This window comes from Rhinolophus ferrumequinum, chromosome 25, assembly GCF_004115265.2.
Source record: "Rhinolophus ferrumequinum isolate MPI-CBG mRhiFer1 chromosome 25, mRhiFer1_v1.p, whole genome shotgun sequence".
Taxonomy (NCBI): domain Eukaryota; kingdom Metazoa; phylum Chordata; class Mammalia; order Chiroptera; family Rhinolophidae; genus Rhinolophus; species Rhinolophus ferrumequinum.
In genome coordinates this window covers 38,365,135-38,379,449 of record NC_046308.1, presented here as the reverse complement: position 1 = coordinate 38,379,449, position 14,315 = coordinate 38,365,135, and the positions used below count along the sequence as shown (strand labels likewise).

The window sequence follows — 14,315 nt, the reverse complement described above, 5'->3', positions numbered from 1 at the left end:
ATACCTTTTTTTGAATTTTTAAGTGAGTTGCTTGCCATTTCAAATAGTCTTTCTTGATAATCTTTGGAAGCCCATACAATGCTGATAGAAGAGGTACAGGCTCCTAAAAGGTTTATTCCCCAGAGAGTGGTTACACGGACCTATTCCACAGACCATATCTACCGCAAGTGCAGAAGAGCAAATGCCGTCCATAAATCACTAGAACAAGGAAGGCTGAATTTGATTGGAAAGACCATGTTGAAAAGAGAAATAAGTGACAATAGACTTTTGGGGTTGACAGTAGATGAGGAACCAAACATAAATGGACCATGGTAGAGCCATTAATCTCAGGATGATCACCTGTGTTTGAGCTTCTGGAGAACAAATTGCAGACCACAGAACTGGTCTAAGGCAAAGGACGAGTAAGATGCATACAGCATTAGCTGAGATCAAAGAGTGAACTGACATTCAGGCAACATTTATTGGACACCTATTGTATATGGGACAATGAATAGGTGCATTCACCTATGTATGTCCCTTAATTTGGGCGCCAATAGCACAGCAGTAAAGCACAGGCTCAAGAGTCAGACTGTCAGCATTTCTATTGAGACTCTTCTGCTTAATAGCTTCATGATGAGGCACATTACTTAAATGCTCTTATCATTGTTTTCTCACCTGTTAAATAGTACCTACCTCACAATTTTTTTGTGTGTGTGATCGTTAAATGATTCATTACATATAAAAACCCTTAGAATGGAGGATGTACACTCAATAAATTTTAACTGCTTTGTTTTGACTTGTACTCATTCTTTTTATTTTTATTAAAGATAAGAGGGATTGTAAAACTTATGACAGAAAAGAGCTCAGAAGACCTGGGTTTGAAAATCAGTTCTGTCACAAGCCTCAGTTTCCTCATCTAAAAATAGAAGAAAGAAAACTGGGCTCAAAAGATGTCTCATGAGTAGTCCATTTATTAAAAGAGACCAAGATTAAGTGTGTCCACTGAGGCCACACAGGTGATAAGCAGAGTTTCAAACTGCAGATAATCAGTGTGACGGGAATTTAGCAGCTGACCCCAAGCCAGGGCATCAGGGGTTAGAGTCTAGGCCCTCTGACACTAAGACACAGGGACAAGGACACAGGCATCAGAGATGGGAGTTGCCATGATCAGCACAGCAGTCAACTTAACCCTGAAACACAGTGATGCCAAATTAATCTTTCAAATACAAAATTCAGATGAGATCATCATGTTTATAGGCCTCCAATCATTTCACACTGGCCTAAGAATAAAAATCTAAGCTCCTGTAATGAGCATACAAGTTCTAGGAACGTGTTTCAGTCTCCACTTTCAGCTTTATCTCCCTTTCGAGATCACTAAGATACTGTCTCCTATACATGCACATTGCATTCAAGAGATAGACACAAACTTTTGGTCTCACTCTATTCTCCCTCTAGAGTATTATTCCTTTCAATCTCTACCTGTCCAAGTTACCTATTACCTTTGAGTCTCGGCTAAAGGCAACTTCCTCCATGAAGCCGCCCCTAGGTCTCCAATCTGTAAGTGCTCTCTAACACTCTTGGGCACTTAGTAATCTCTTTATATTAGAATAATTTGTGTACCTGCACTTCTCCCCTAAACAATTACAAGTTTCTTCAACAGGCAGAGTTTTTGACTGTTTCAATCTTGTTTGCTTGAAAAGGGGCTTAAACATAGTAGTCAAACAACATTATTTGTTGTTATTTGTCTGATAGCTGTATTGAATAAATAAATGAGAGAATGAGCGACGGAAATATATATATATATATATATATATATATATATATATATATATATATTCCTCACTATATACAGAATATATATATTCCTTACTATATACAGAATATATATATTCCTTACCATATATATAGTAAGGAATATATATACTAGTAAGGTTTGATTTTATAATAAAAATAAATCTTATCATAGACCTCAGTAGTCATAACAATAATAACTATGAACTAACATTTATCAATATGAGCTAGGCATTGAGTGAAGAAGTAGTGATTCAGTGGTGAATGAAATATACACATCTGTACACTCTGCAGCTCACAGTCCTATGGAAAGAGCATACATTTATCAAATCCTCACCCAAATATATAATTTTAAACCATGAATGGTAAGAAAACATTACTGCCAGTTATGAGAACACAAAGAAAAGGACAGAATCTAATTGGGGGAGGTCAGAGGAGGCTTTCTTAAGGAATTGATGTTTCTATTCAGATTTGAATGATGATAGCAGTTGATCATGGGCAGAGTGACTTGACAGCAGGGGACTAAATAAAATGACCACTTAAAGGCATGTCTACCCTTCAATCAGATGTTTCCAGGACTGTATGAGGATGGCAAATGGTCCAGTACCAGTACTGATAATGTTGCATGTACACTGAAAACAATCTAGGCAGACAGTAAGAAGTACAATCCAGAGAATAACATGATAAATGAAGAAAGAGATATGGTCAAAAGGGAAAAAATAGTTCAATGAATAAATAACAAACCTGAATAAGTAGAAAAATGAACACAAGGCAAAAAGGAGCCAATGATGAGTATGCCATCAATCTCCATCCTGAACGTCTGCAATAAATCCTATAAACCTTTAACCTGTCAGTAGCTTTTGTTTGCAGTTAAATTTTCTGCACTTAGAATTTAAGGAAACAATTTGACTAATGGAAGTCCCAACTTGGCTTTACACAAGAATATGCATGCCTATGTCTAAGTCCTGTACCAATGTAATGTTACCACCCTTTTGGATGTATCAAGCCATTGAAGCAGAGTAGGAGTTAAATGGAATTAAATGTGATGGGTGGGAGTCAGTCTATCTGTGCTTCTGGTTCTTATCGGATATCTATTTGTAAATGTACTTCCAGTTGAATTTATAAAAACAAATGGGATGGTTAAAGCTGACACTTTGAAAAATGGGAGAAGGCAGGTGTAGTTGTATAGATAATCTCTAAGGGCCATGCCCGTGGTCAAAATTCTCAAGAACTGAAAAAGCAAAGGGAGAAGGTGCATCGAGAACTCTGAGACACTGCAGTAACTCTTCGTTATTCATGTGAACTTTTTAGGATGCAGAATGGGGTATCTGAGAGACATCATGTACATTCCAAAAAAATAATATATTTTTTGTACTTCGCTCTGTGGGTAGGAGTGAAGTTTTCTAGGTCTGCTGACACAGCAATAATGGAGATGCTTAATGGGAGAGAAAAGCCTTGTTTCTGGGACATCACCATTTAAACTTAAGTGGTGTTGGGTTTGAAGGCAGGTGGAAGAAACCGAGTATTCAGATTACTGAGAGCAAAGAGTGTAGAAAGTTAAAGTTGTGGGTTCAAAAGATAAACTTCTGCTGCTTGCCAGTTTTTCACAGGCAAATGGTGGTAAGAAATATGAATAGAAGTGATTTAACCGGTATATCCCCTCCGCCCCCGCCTTTACCACACAAATCTGCCATGGTATCAGAAAAACCAATCATTGGAGAATTTTTCTCTGAGATCTTTTCAATCTTTTCAATCTTCAAAGTTCCTTTATTAAAGTATGAATACCCATGGGAGGAACCCACCTTATTAAATAATACCTTAAAGAGCATTAATCTATTTGTTATTTTCTGATAGGTACAGAGAGCTGAGCCTCAGGCTCTAAAGGGAGGAGATATGGGATAGACTAAAGGTTGGGAATGGGCACTATTGAGTGAAATAATGCTGAAGAAAGTTCTGTTCAACCGTACAAGAGAGGCTCCACCATGGTCTCAGTTATGCAAGAGCTTCTGTTGACTCCCAATAAATAATCCCTGGCCTAACACAAAGTCACTGTATATATGCCAACACTTTATTCATAGAAGGGTAACTTGTATCCGTTATACAAAAACAATAAAAATATGCGCATATTTAGAGCATTTGCCCTTTAGTATTCATGGAATTACACATGGTCAGATATTTAGCCAGATGCAAGAAAACGTGATTATAAATTACATACAAAATAAAAAGCATGCAAGACTTCCTTACAGCAAACATGATGAATTCATATCATGCCTTTGTGAATGGGCATTACTGACTGGCAGTCAGGCCATAAGTAAATTGGCCAGTCAGAACTCAGCAATGCCTTGATCCCAAACTGGTCACGCACACAAGAAACGCATTTTCAGAGTTTGATAACAAAACTTTAAAAGTTCTTGATAACAGAACTTTATAAACAAAACCATCAGTTGAAAAGGTAAATTACTCTCTCATGGTTGTTAGCTAGTAGGACTATAATCATTGCAAAAAAATCTTGGAGAATGCAAGATGATATGTAAGGCTGACAATGGAAAGAAGTTATGTTTATAAAGGTAAAAATGTGTGACTTCAGATAAACGTGATTTTTTTGTATGACTTTATTTAAGGTTCAAAAACAACTTATAAAACTTTTCTGAGCATTAGCTCTAAGAGGGATATTATTTCCTTTCTGAGGTCCTCTGGCTGAACATGTAATGAAGTTGATATCCACAGGCTATAGAACCTCTTCTCTTTTAAAGATCTGAAGAAGGTCACTGTTACCACCTTGGGGATCTCAAAATCAGTATTTAATCTCAATCAAAGTGTTGTGTTGGGGTTGTGCTTTTTAAAAAAGACACTGAAAAATTAAAAGCAAGAAGATTATCTCACTCATTATATGGCTCTACAATCAGCTGGTTTGGACTTGGTATTTATGAGGTTCTAAATTCAATCCCTAGATAAACCATTAGCTTATACTCCACAAACACTTGATTCTCCCTAGTACCATGATCTCCTATAGTCCAGTCTAGATCCCATACTAGAAAATGCCATTGTTTAAAGGAAATGGGACCCTTATTTAAAGAAAATGTAGGTGCACCCATGTGCATCTTTGACATGTATTCAACTAAATGTGGGTCAGTCAAACCATCTTCATATATAAAGGAAAGGCTGTACTATTACCTAAGTAAATGGACTGTCTTGGGTATAGAAACATAATTTGAAGAATGAACGTGTTTCCCATTGCTAGTGATTCCCCCCAAATATTTTTAATGTGTTTGATTTTATTATGCATAAGACCAGAAAGAATGGAAACACAACATTCTAGATGATCTTAAAGCTATTTCTATTTGACTTTGGAACACAACGTTCACCATTCCTGCCCAGGCCAACCTTCCTCATTATGTTTTTCTTAACGTATTATCTGGAGAAGGCCAGTAGAAGGCATTGACATGAATCTTTATGCAAATTCTCATTTTTTATTTTCCTCTAGGTATTTTCACCAGTCTCTTCAACTTTTTTCCCCATGTGTAAATCAGACAGAAACTCACACCATTAATTTTCCTGGGATTGAATGCTGTTTAGAGCCAGAGAAGGGCAATCATGTCTTTACAAGTCTATTTTCCCTTACTAGGTGAGCACTTTGAAGACCAGGATCATGTGTTATTCATATTTGTATTTCCAGGATATAGTAGGTCCTCAATTAATGTTTATTGGATGAATTAAGTACAAAATATGTAACAAGCCATTAAAATATTTTGCCAGTTTATTCTATTACTTTTTTAAAGTAATAGAATGCTTGGTGAAGCATAACACATTATATTGCTCTGTGCAAGCAGCTAAGTGGCTATTTATAAGGTAGATATATATAATAACATATAAAGTATTCCATTGATTCAAATTCATTTGCTTAGTCTACTGTGAATGAAAGACATTCAGTACATTGATGTTATTTATTTCCTTGGTGGTAATAAATGGGATTCCTTCTAATACCCTGTGATGGCAAATTGTATGTCATTTGAAAGTTGGAGCCTTTCATTTTTGTAACAGTTGTGTAGGGGCAAACAATGGGACCCTTAAAAATCCATCTAATCCAGCTTTATTTTTTTATAAGCTATCAGACTCTTCATTTCTTTTATCATGATGGGAAGATAGGACAGGATATAAGAAAGGCAGAGAGCTTAAGGAGCTAAAGGACTTTGAGATTATGTAAAAAATAAAATTGGTATGTTGAGAAACTGCTTTCTCTCTAATCTCTCTCACTTTTGTTTTTGGAAACATGTAAGTATGTAAAACCAGGTAAATGACAAATATAGATATTCCTAATTATCTTGTGAATACTAAGATTGTAAAAATGAAACAATGAATGTCATAACCAATTTGTAGAACAAGTAGAAAGCTATTTTACTACAGGAGAAACTGTAGGACAAACTGCACCAAAATTAAAATGTTTACTGAACTAAAAGCCAAAGGTGAGATTACAGTTAAAAGCAATTATTTGTGATCATAGAAATAAAGTTCGAGGTGAAAAGAGTTTTAAAATTTCATATTGTTTGAATGGAATTCTTTAAATTAGGCTTAGCGTGTATCTGAACAGTCAATAAGAACTTTTACTCAAAATAAAAAAATATATATATAATTTTTTTTGACAGTGTATTTATCAAAACAGTTTACCTGGCTGTATGTGATGTCAGAGGGGTAGTAGATGGGGGGAGGGGGGTTATCACTGCACGAGGGATATAAATGATAAATGTCTATTACATTGTTTTGTACACCTGACACTAATTAAAAAAAAGAAAAAAATTAAAAATAGAAAAAACAACAACAACAAAAAACAGTTTACCTGGATTCAAAGAGCTGAACTAGATTTTGTATTTTAGAAATTAAAGAAATCTTCCAAGATTTCAAATAAAGTTGTGAACTAGGAGTTAGGAAAGCAGAGTTCAAGTCTTGTCTTGCATATCTTCAGAGTAATTGCTCAATATCTCTTCCCTCAAATATCTCTTTTACCAAAATGAGATAATATCATATGGATATTAGGCAGACAAACAAGATAATAGATAAGAAAGTACTACTATATCCCTTTGGGAGAAATACATCATAGAAATATAAGGGGTTGTTATTTTTATTATGTCAGAATTAGCTACAGTCTTGAGTCCAGTTCTAGCCATCCAAAAAAAGATGGATTTGGAAATACTTCAAAGAACAACCACCACAGTGATTAAAAGTTCTGGGAATAAATATTATTAAAGAAGATTAAAGAAACTGCTAATATTTGTCCCATTGAGGAAATGGTTGAAGGAGAATGAAATAATAGTTTGGGATTGGAGCAGTGGTTCTCAAAATGTGGTCCCAGGACCAATACTAGCAGCAACACATGGAAAGTTGATAGAAATGCAAAACCTAGGTGTCTACCTCAGACCTACGAAGCAGAAACTCTGGGGATGGGACCTAGCAGTCTGTGGTTTAACAGCTCTCCAAGATTATTCTGATGCACATTCCAGTTTAAGAACCACTTAGAGAATAGGAGTGATGCTCACAAGGAGAATAATGAAAGTGAGTGATGTTAATTATTGGAAGAGAAGGGATGAGTGAGTTCTTTTATTTTAACATAGGTTTATTTAAAGATGAAGTTTTGAGAGAACAGTAGTAGCATAAGAAATAAAATCACATCAAACTCAAGTAGCAATATCTCTTAAATGTTTGTGGTCAGTGAAAAGAGCCATAACTTGTCAGATAATTAATAAAAGAGAAAGAGAGAGAGAGAGAGAGAGAGAGAGAGAGAGAGAGAGAGAGAGAGAGAGAGAGAGAGAGAGAAAGATATGCGAAGGGAGGGAGGAAGGAAAAGAAAGAAGAAAAAAGGGACAGAAGAATAGAGAAAGAGAGGAATGAGGAAGGGAGAGAAGAAAGAAAGGGAGGAAGAAAGAAAGAAGGAAAGAAAGAAGAAAAAAGAAAAAAAAATGGAGTATAGAAAAAAGAATTGTAAAGTCTTAGTACAGAAAGAGTAAGAAAAAGAATAAAAAGAGGACTTTCAATGTTCCTGGATAACACTACCATCCAAGAGCATAGTACACTGGAGACTTGTTAAGAATTCTGTCCTCACACAATATGATATATATAGATGATTTACAGAATTGTATACCTGAAACCTACACAACTTTACTAACAATTGTCACCCCAATAAACTTTAATTAAAAAATAAATAATTCTATCCTCTGGGGCAAGATTGTAGAAATGCTTTGTCATACATTTCAATTGTTTTTAACAATATGAATTGAGTTTAAATGCCTTATTATGAGTATCTTTAGGCACTTTGATAACTAAACCCCTTGAATAGGTGCCAGACCATACCTTATGTATCTCCCTTCCTCCTATAGGGAATTTCCTCCTATAGGGAACTGTTATGACAGTGAGAAACCAAATTGTGTGTGTGTGTATATATATAACACATTTACGTTTACTTTATTATGTGAGATAGGTAAGTGTAAGAATGTATAGACATATTAATATCCTTATATACTAAGGACAAAATGATTTCCAACTCATTTTATGCTAAATCTTCTCTTTCAAGAAGGATTATTTATACCAAAGAGAAGAAGAACAGAAAATCCAGTTATTTAAAACATCAACACGCAATAGTGATCTCAATTCTTCACATGTGAAGTGTTGCCTCTTTTGATTACCTGAAGTAAAATATTGATCCCAAACCAACTTTCCCTTGCCATTCATCATTCATCTAGATGGCTGCTTCCCACCATCATAGCTGTTAAGAAAAACTAATGTAAATATGAGACCAAACAAAAATGAAAAACAAAAATGTGACCGATTAAATTCATTTCTTTCTTTTACAGTTATTAGACTGGCAGTTTTGGGAAATGACATTTGAGATCCAAACTTCAACAAGCCACTTGACAAGCCTTCTTAAAATCTTCTTTGGAAAACTTTGAGTCAAATATGTGAATAAGATAACACCAAGATAAATATCTAATATATCAGATATCTTAATTAGAATAAAAATATATTGGGAGACAGAATAATGGCGGAATCTAAGAATGAGAAAAATGGTGTTTGACAGTGGTAAGTACAAAACAGATTTAAATGTTTCAATAGATAGTAAGATGATATGGGTCTACACTGCTAAATGGTTGCCAAGATGATTAATATGAAATTTGAGTCATAGAAATCCAGTACTTAAGAAAAAAATTTAAAGTGATTTTTACATTTTGTACTCCATTTATCAGTCCATATCCAGGAAATTGTAGTCAATTCTGAGTAACACATTTTAAAAGGCAGATAAACAAACTGGAATGTGGAGATTAACAAGAATAATCAAGGTATTTGAAATAATACCACAGGACGAGTGATTTGAAATAAAACCAGCCCAGGTGTGTGTAATCTAGAAAAAAAGAACACTCTGCAAGGAACATGATTTCTTACTTTAAATATCTTTAGGACTGATAAAAAGAGATCATACTTACACTGTGTGATCCATGGGTAAAACCAGTAATGATGTAAGAGCCTCTTGTGCGTCAATATAAAGAAAAAGTATTTAAGCTATCTATTTGTCCAAATGTGGAATTGATGATCCATGAGGTGGTACATTATAGGCTAGCAGAGAAAATTCAAGCAAAAGATAGAATAGATGGCCTCTATGGTTTCTTCATTATTGAATCTAGAATACAAAAGGAAATTTACCTGAAGCATATTTCAAAAATGAGTTCTGAAAAAAAAGTATAAATTAAAAAAAAATAATAACATCTGCATTCCTACTCTTCTCTATTAACCTGGGTGGTTAAAAGCCAATTGTATGTAATCTTTATCACTTGGCTCTGGTACTCAGTAGGTCTTGTATTTCTGGGTCCCACAGGACTTTGGCAATCAGAGAGACAGAGAGAGATGGTTCTTGGCAGGCTGCCAACCCTGGGGTACTGTGCAGACAGCAGACTGGGGCACAGTACCCAGTCTTTCTGTGAAAGAAGCCTATTTGCTTGTCCTTGAGATTTGGCCTGAGGGGCAGAGTTCAGGTTTAGCATACATCACATCTAGTGGACTATGGAGGTGTCCTCAAGAACAGTAGGTTGTGAATGTCATCTTGGTGCTCTCCCACAGCCTTGTTCCAGCTCACTGGTACCTCCCAGAAAAAGAACTTATACATTCATCTGGAGCCCCGATTTTTACAACTGTCACCCAGGGGATGTTGCCAGATCACCTGACCAGCAGAGTTAACACTTGCAGCCCACAGGACTATATATATTTGTAAAAGTTGCTGCCTGAAGATCTGACTTCCAAAGAGCCTAAGCCTAGGAGCTGAGATTCTCCCTTTAGGGATGCTGACAGGTCTTGACACATTCTAAACTACTGGGAGCTATTAAAAATATAATAGGCTGCTTGGACAAGCACAAACATTTGAGAGACAACAGAGATCTGTGGTAGGGTTAAGTCATAAGTTTCACCTCCTACATGAGGCTACTCCTACAAGACTAGGAGTGATGGCTATTTTGTCTACTATATAGAAACCAACACAGGGAGTCAAACAAGATAAAGAAACAAGGATATGTTCCAAATCAAAGATAAAACCTCAGAAAAAAATATGAAACAGAGATAAGTAATTTACCTGATAAAGAGTTCAAAGTAATGGTCAAAAAGATGCTTACTGAACTGGGGAGAAGAATGGATGAGCATATTAAAAACTTCAAAAAAGAGATGGAAAAATATAAGAAAGTACAAATAGAAGTCACAGAGACGAAAAATATAATAAATGAACTTAAAAACACACTAAAGGGGTTCAAAAGCAAACTAGACAAAACAGAAGAAAGGATCAGTTAACTTGAGACAAGGCAGTGAAACTCACCCAATCAAAGCAGCAAAAAGAAAAAAAAAAACTAATTAAAAATAAATGAAGATAGCATAAGGGGCTCATGGGACAGCATCAAACAGACGAGCATTCACATTATAGGGGCCCATGAAGGGGAAGAGAGAAAGTGAAAGGGGCAAAAATCTTTGAATTTGAAGAAATAATGGCTAAAAACGTCCCCAACTTGGGGAGGAAAACAGACATCCAGATCCAGAACGCCCAGAGTTCCAAAAAAGATGAACCCAAAAAGACCTATAGCAAGACACATTATATTTAAAAGTGTCAAAAGTTAAACAGAAGGAGAGAATGTTAAAAGCAGTAAGAGAGTTCTTAAAACATTTTATTGTATATACTTTCAATATCTTTGTAAAATAAGAACTAGTCAATTATTATGTTTCTCATTATACAGAAGAGCTAACTGAACTCTAGAAATTTTAAAGAAAATAATTGTTGATTAAGTTAGATCTAGAACATGGGACCTTTGATGTACGAAAATAAAACTCTCAACTGTGCCATGTGACCTTCACTATATGACATATTTACTGAAATCCTTCCTAATGTTGATTGAGATCATTAGTTGATTAATTCAAGTTCATTGAGTACCATTCAGAGCCCTAACCCATTATTCCATAATCATGGTAGTACTTTATGAGAGCAAGTGTTTTCTCATATTCTAAGTGAATGGGGAAGACCTCCTTCTCTAGAGGTCTTCAAGATATTGTTATTATTCTACTATTGGCTAGGTCATACTTACCCAATAAATCTACTGGTTATCACACTGCGGGGAGAGGAAGAGAAAACTCTAGAAATCAGAAATTCTGGTGACCTCACTCACTTGTGTATTACAATTCTACTGCATTTTTATTTTCTCAATTCCGCTACTGTATCCTATGCTATCACTCTCCTCAACACAATACTTGCTCCCGTGTAGTGATAGTGGTATGCTACTGACAATCCCTGTGGCAAGCATTTAAACTGCTCTAAGCATGAGCAAAAAACAAATGGTTCTTTTTAGTCCTTGAGTTTGTTACAAGTTTGACACTAATTAGATTTACCTCATGTCAGGAAATAACTCTGGTCCGTTGGCAGTTAATATCTCATGGGGTAATAATCATCGGGTTGAGAGGAGAAGCCTAAATGAGAGCTTTCTGATGAGCTAACTTAAGTTACTTAGGGAATGAGGTACGGAAGGTATAACCAGATCTAAGTTCGAGCCTCGTGTCCCAAGTGATTTTACTAGTAGATGAGTCTGAATAGTCTCATCCTTGAAGAACTCTCCTCGCTAGGCACGTACCTGACACTTCAGGGTCTTCTATCATGCTGAGATTCATGCCACATCATTATAGCTCTGGCACATTGTAAAACTTCAGTGGGCTCTGTCAAACCAGGATAATACATTTGTCAAAGTGTTGAAACAGGTGGTGGCCAATACATGCTTGGGGTAAGTTATGCATATAGGATAAAAAATAATTACAATAATGATAATAATAATAATAATAATAATAATAATAATACCAGTACATATATACACATACAATCTTTTTCACGACTGCTTTGTCTGAAATTTTGGCATCATGGGATGTCAAAAGATTTTACAATGTGATTATCTGAGCCTCCTAAATGGAGAGAAACTGGCAAAGAAATAGGCATAATATAATTTAACATTCCACATTTTGCTAGCTATATAATGTCATTCTTGGGTTAACAGATGCCAGTATTCCTAGATCAATTAATTAGAACACCACCTTCTCACAGCTTTCTTTATGAAAACTGAATATTCTAACAGAATGTTGATCATAGTAAGATTTTGCTAAATATCCATTTTTTAGTTTGAACAGTATCCATATTTAAAATGTAGGAACCTAAAAATACATACAAGCCAAATGTTGATGTATTCACAGGACTTGCATGTTATGATTTCCTTATTGCATCTGGTAACTGCATGTTATTAGTTTCACTTGGTACAACTTGATACAGCTTGACATATTTTGGGATTTATTAAAATGTAAATGACAAAGCAGAAAAGAATGTTCAGACAATTGGATTACTCCATTGACTGAATGTTCCAATACAGTATCTATTTTTGTCAAAGAAATTGTGGCTCCTGCTGAGGAATGCTGAATGGAATATTCCATGGCAGTGTATGGAGAACTTACACAAAGGAAATTTAACCCTAATCATTGAATTTTCAATTCACCTCTCCAAAAGCAACAGATTACCAATACCTTCTAAAAAATTATGATAATTTTGGCACATAATCATTGAAAGATTACCATTCACAACTATGTATTCATCATCTATTATTGGATCTGAAACTTCAATCATGAAAACAATGATATGTTTGCTTGTTTTTGCTCTTGGCCTTGGCTTGTTTTAGTTATGAACATTATTTGATGAGCATGAATACATGTGATGTAGCAGTGAATACGTAAAATCCAAGACAGAATTTTTCCTGATAGGAACTATTATTATGTGTTCCAGGGAACAGAAGTTTGGAAGGTAAGTGTCTTTAAAGAGTCGAAGGAATTGAGTTTAGAGTGAATGGAGACCAGCTGTTCTTTCTCTCCACAGGAAACAAGAGAAAATGGGATTAAATGTCAGTGTGAGAGATTTGGGATAGAAATAAAAAAGAATTTCCCAACTATGTAGACTCTCAAACACTGAAATGCATTTTGAAGGTTAGCTTTATTTTGTTGCCTTAAAAAATGGAAAGGTGCCAGCTCACTATGTGGTTTTATAAGGATAAAGAGTGGACTAAATGATTTATGGTTCCTGGATTCTCCTGATCTATGAGTAGCATCTAAAGATGTGGGGTGATAGTAGCTAAGAGAGTGAACTTTCCTATGGTAGTTTTTCTTTCAAAGTCAACTTTCCTCATGGGGATACACTGGCAATTTTTACCTGTACTGTGAAATGATAAACTGAATGGAATGCGATAATAAGATGGGTGAGAAGAGAGAATGTGGGAGCACAATGCTCTCTTACCGTGTTTTCCTGAAAATAAGACCGGGTCTTATATTAAGATTTACTCCAAAAGATGCATTAGGGCTTATATTCAGGGGATGTCATCCTGAAAAATCATGCTAGGGCTTATTTTCCAGTGAGGTCTTATTTTTGGGGAAACACGGTATTTTTTTCCTTTCACTACCTTTTCTGCTATTGAGCAGTTCAAGTTTAAAGGCAAAATGTCTTTCCTAACTCTGTGTGGAGTTTAGCATGTGCATATTGATATTTGAATTTGTAAGAATGTGCTCCTGAGGAACCAAAATCTGTTTATATTTATATATATAATGTTGTACATTTTTTAAAAATGTTGCACTCTAACAAAATGAATCTATAATGCTCACATTTGATTATCAGAAAAATGCGAGTATATGGGATTTGAATTGATCCAAATTCAATTCTTGCTTTAAAATATTATAACCACAGTGGATGTTGGTTGTCTCTTGATTTGAAGATATTTTCAGTTTCCCTGAGACTGATTTGGGTAGCAAAAAAAAGCACCTGGTAGAAACCTGGTATCAGGTCTTATCTCAGTCATGAACTGGCTATTTGACCTCGACAACTCAGTGACACTTAAGTGTCAGCTTATAGTCTGAGGAATAAAAAGTACAATGAAGGCATATTAAAAAGATAAGTTTAAAGTTTCTCTTTTTAGTTTTAATATGCAATCTCTGAGCTTACTCGAAGATTATGACCA

At 35.2% G+C, this 14,315-nt stretch overlaps 1 pseudogene; it reads right to left on the bottom strand.

Annotated features, from left to right (window-relative positions):
* Positions 1-14,315, bottom strand: part of LOC117017587 (eukaryotic translation initiation factor 4B-like) — a 112,808-nt pseudogene that overhangs the window by 83,415 nt on the left and 15,078 nt on the right.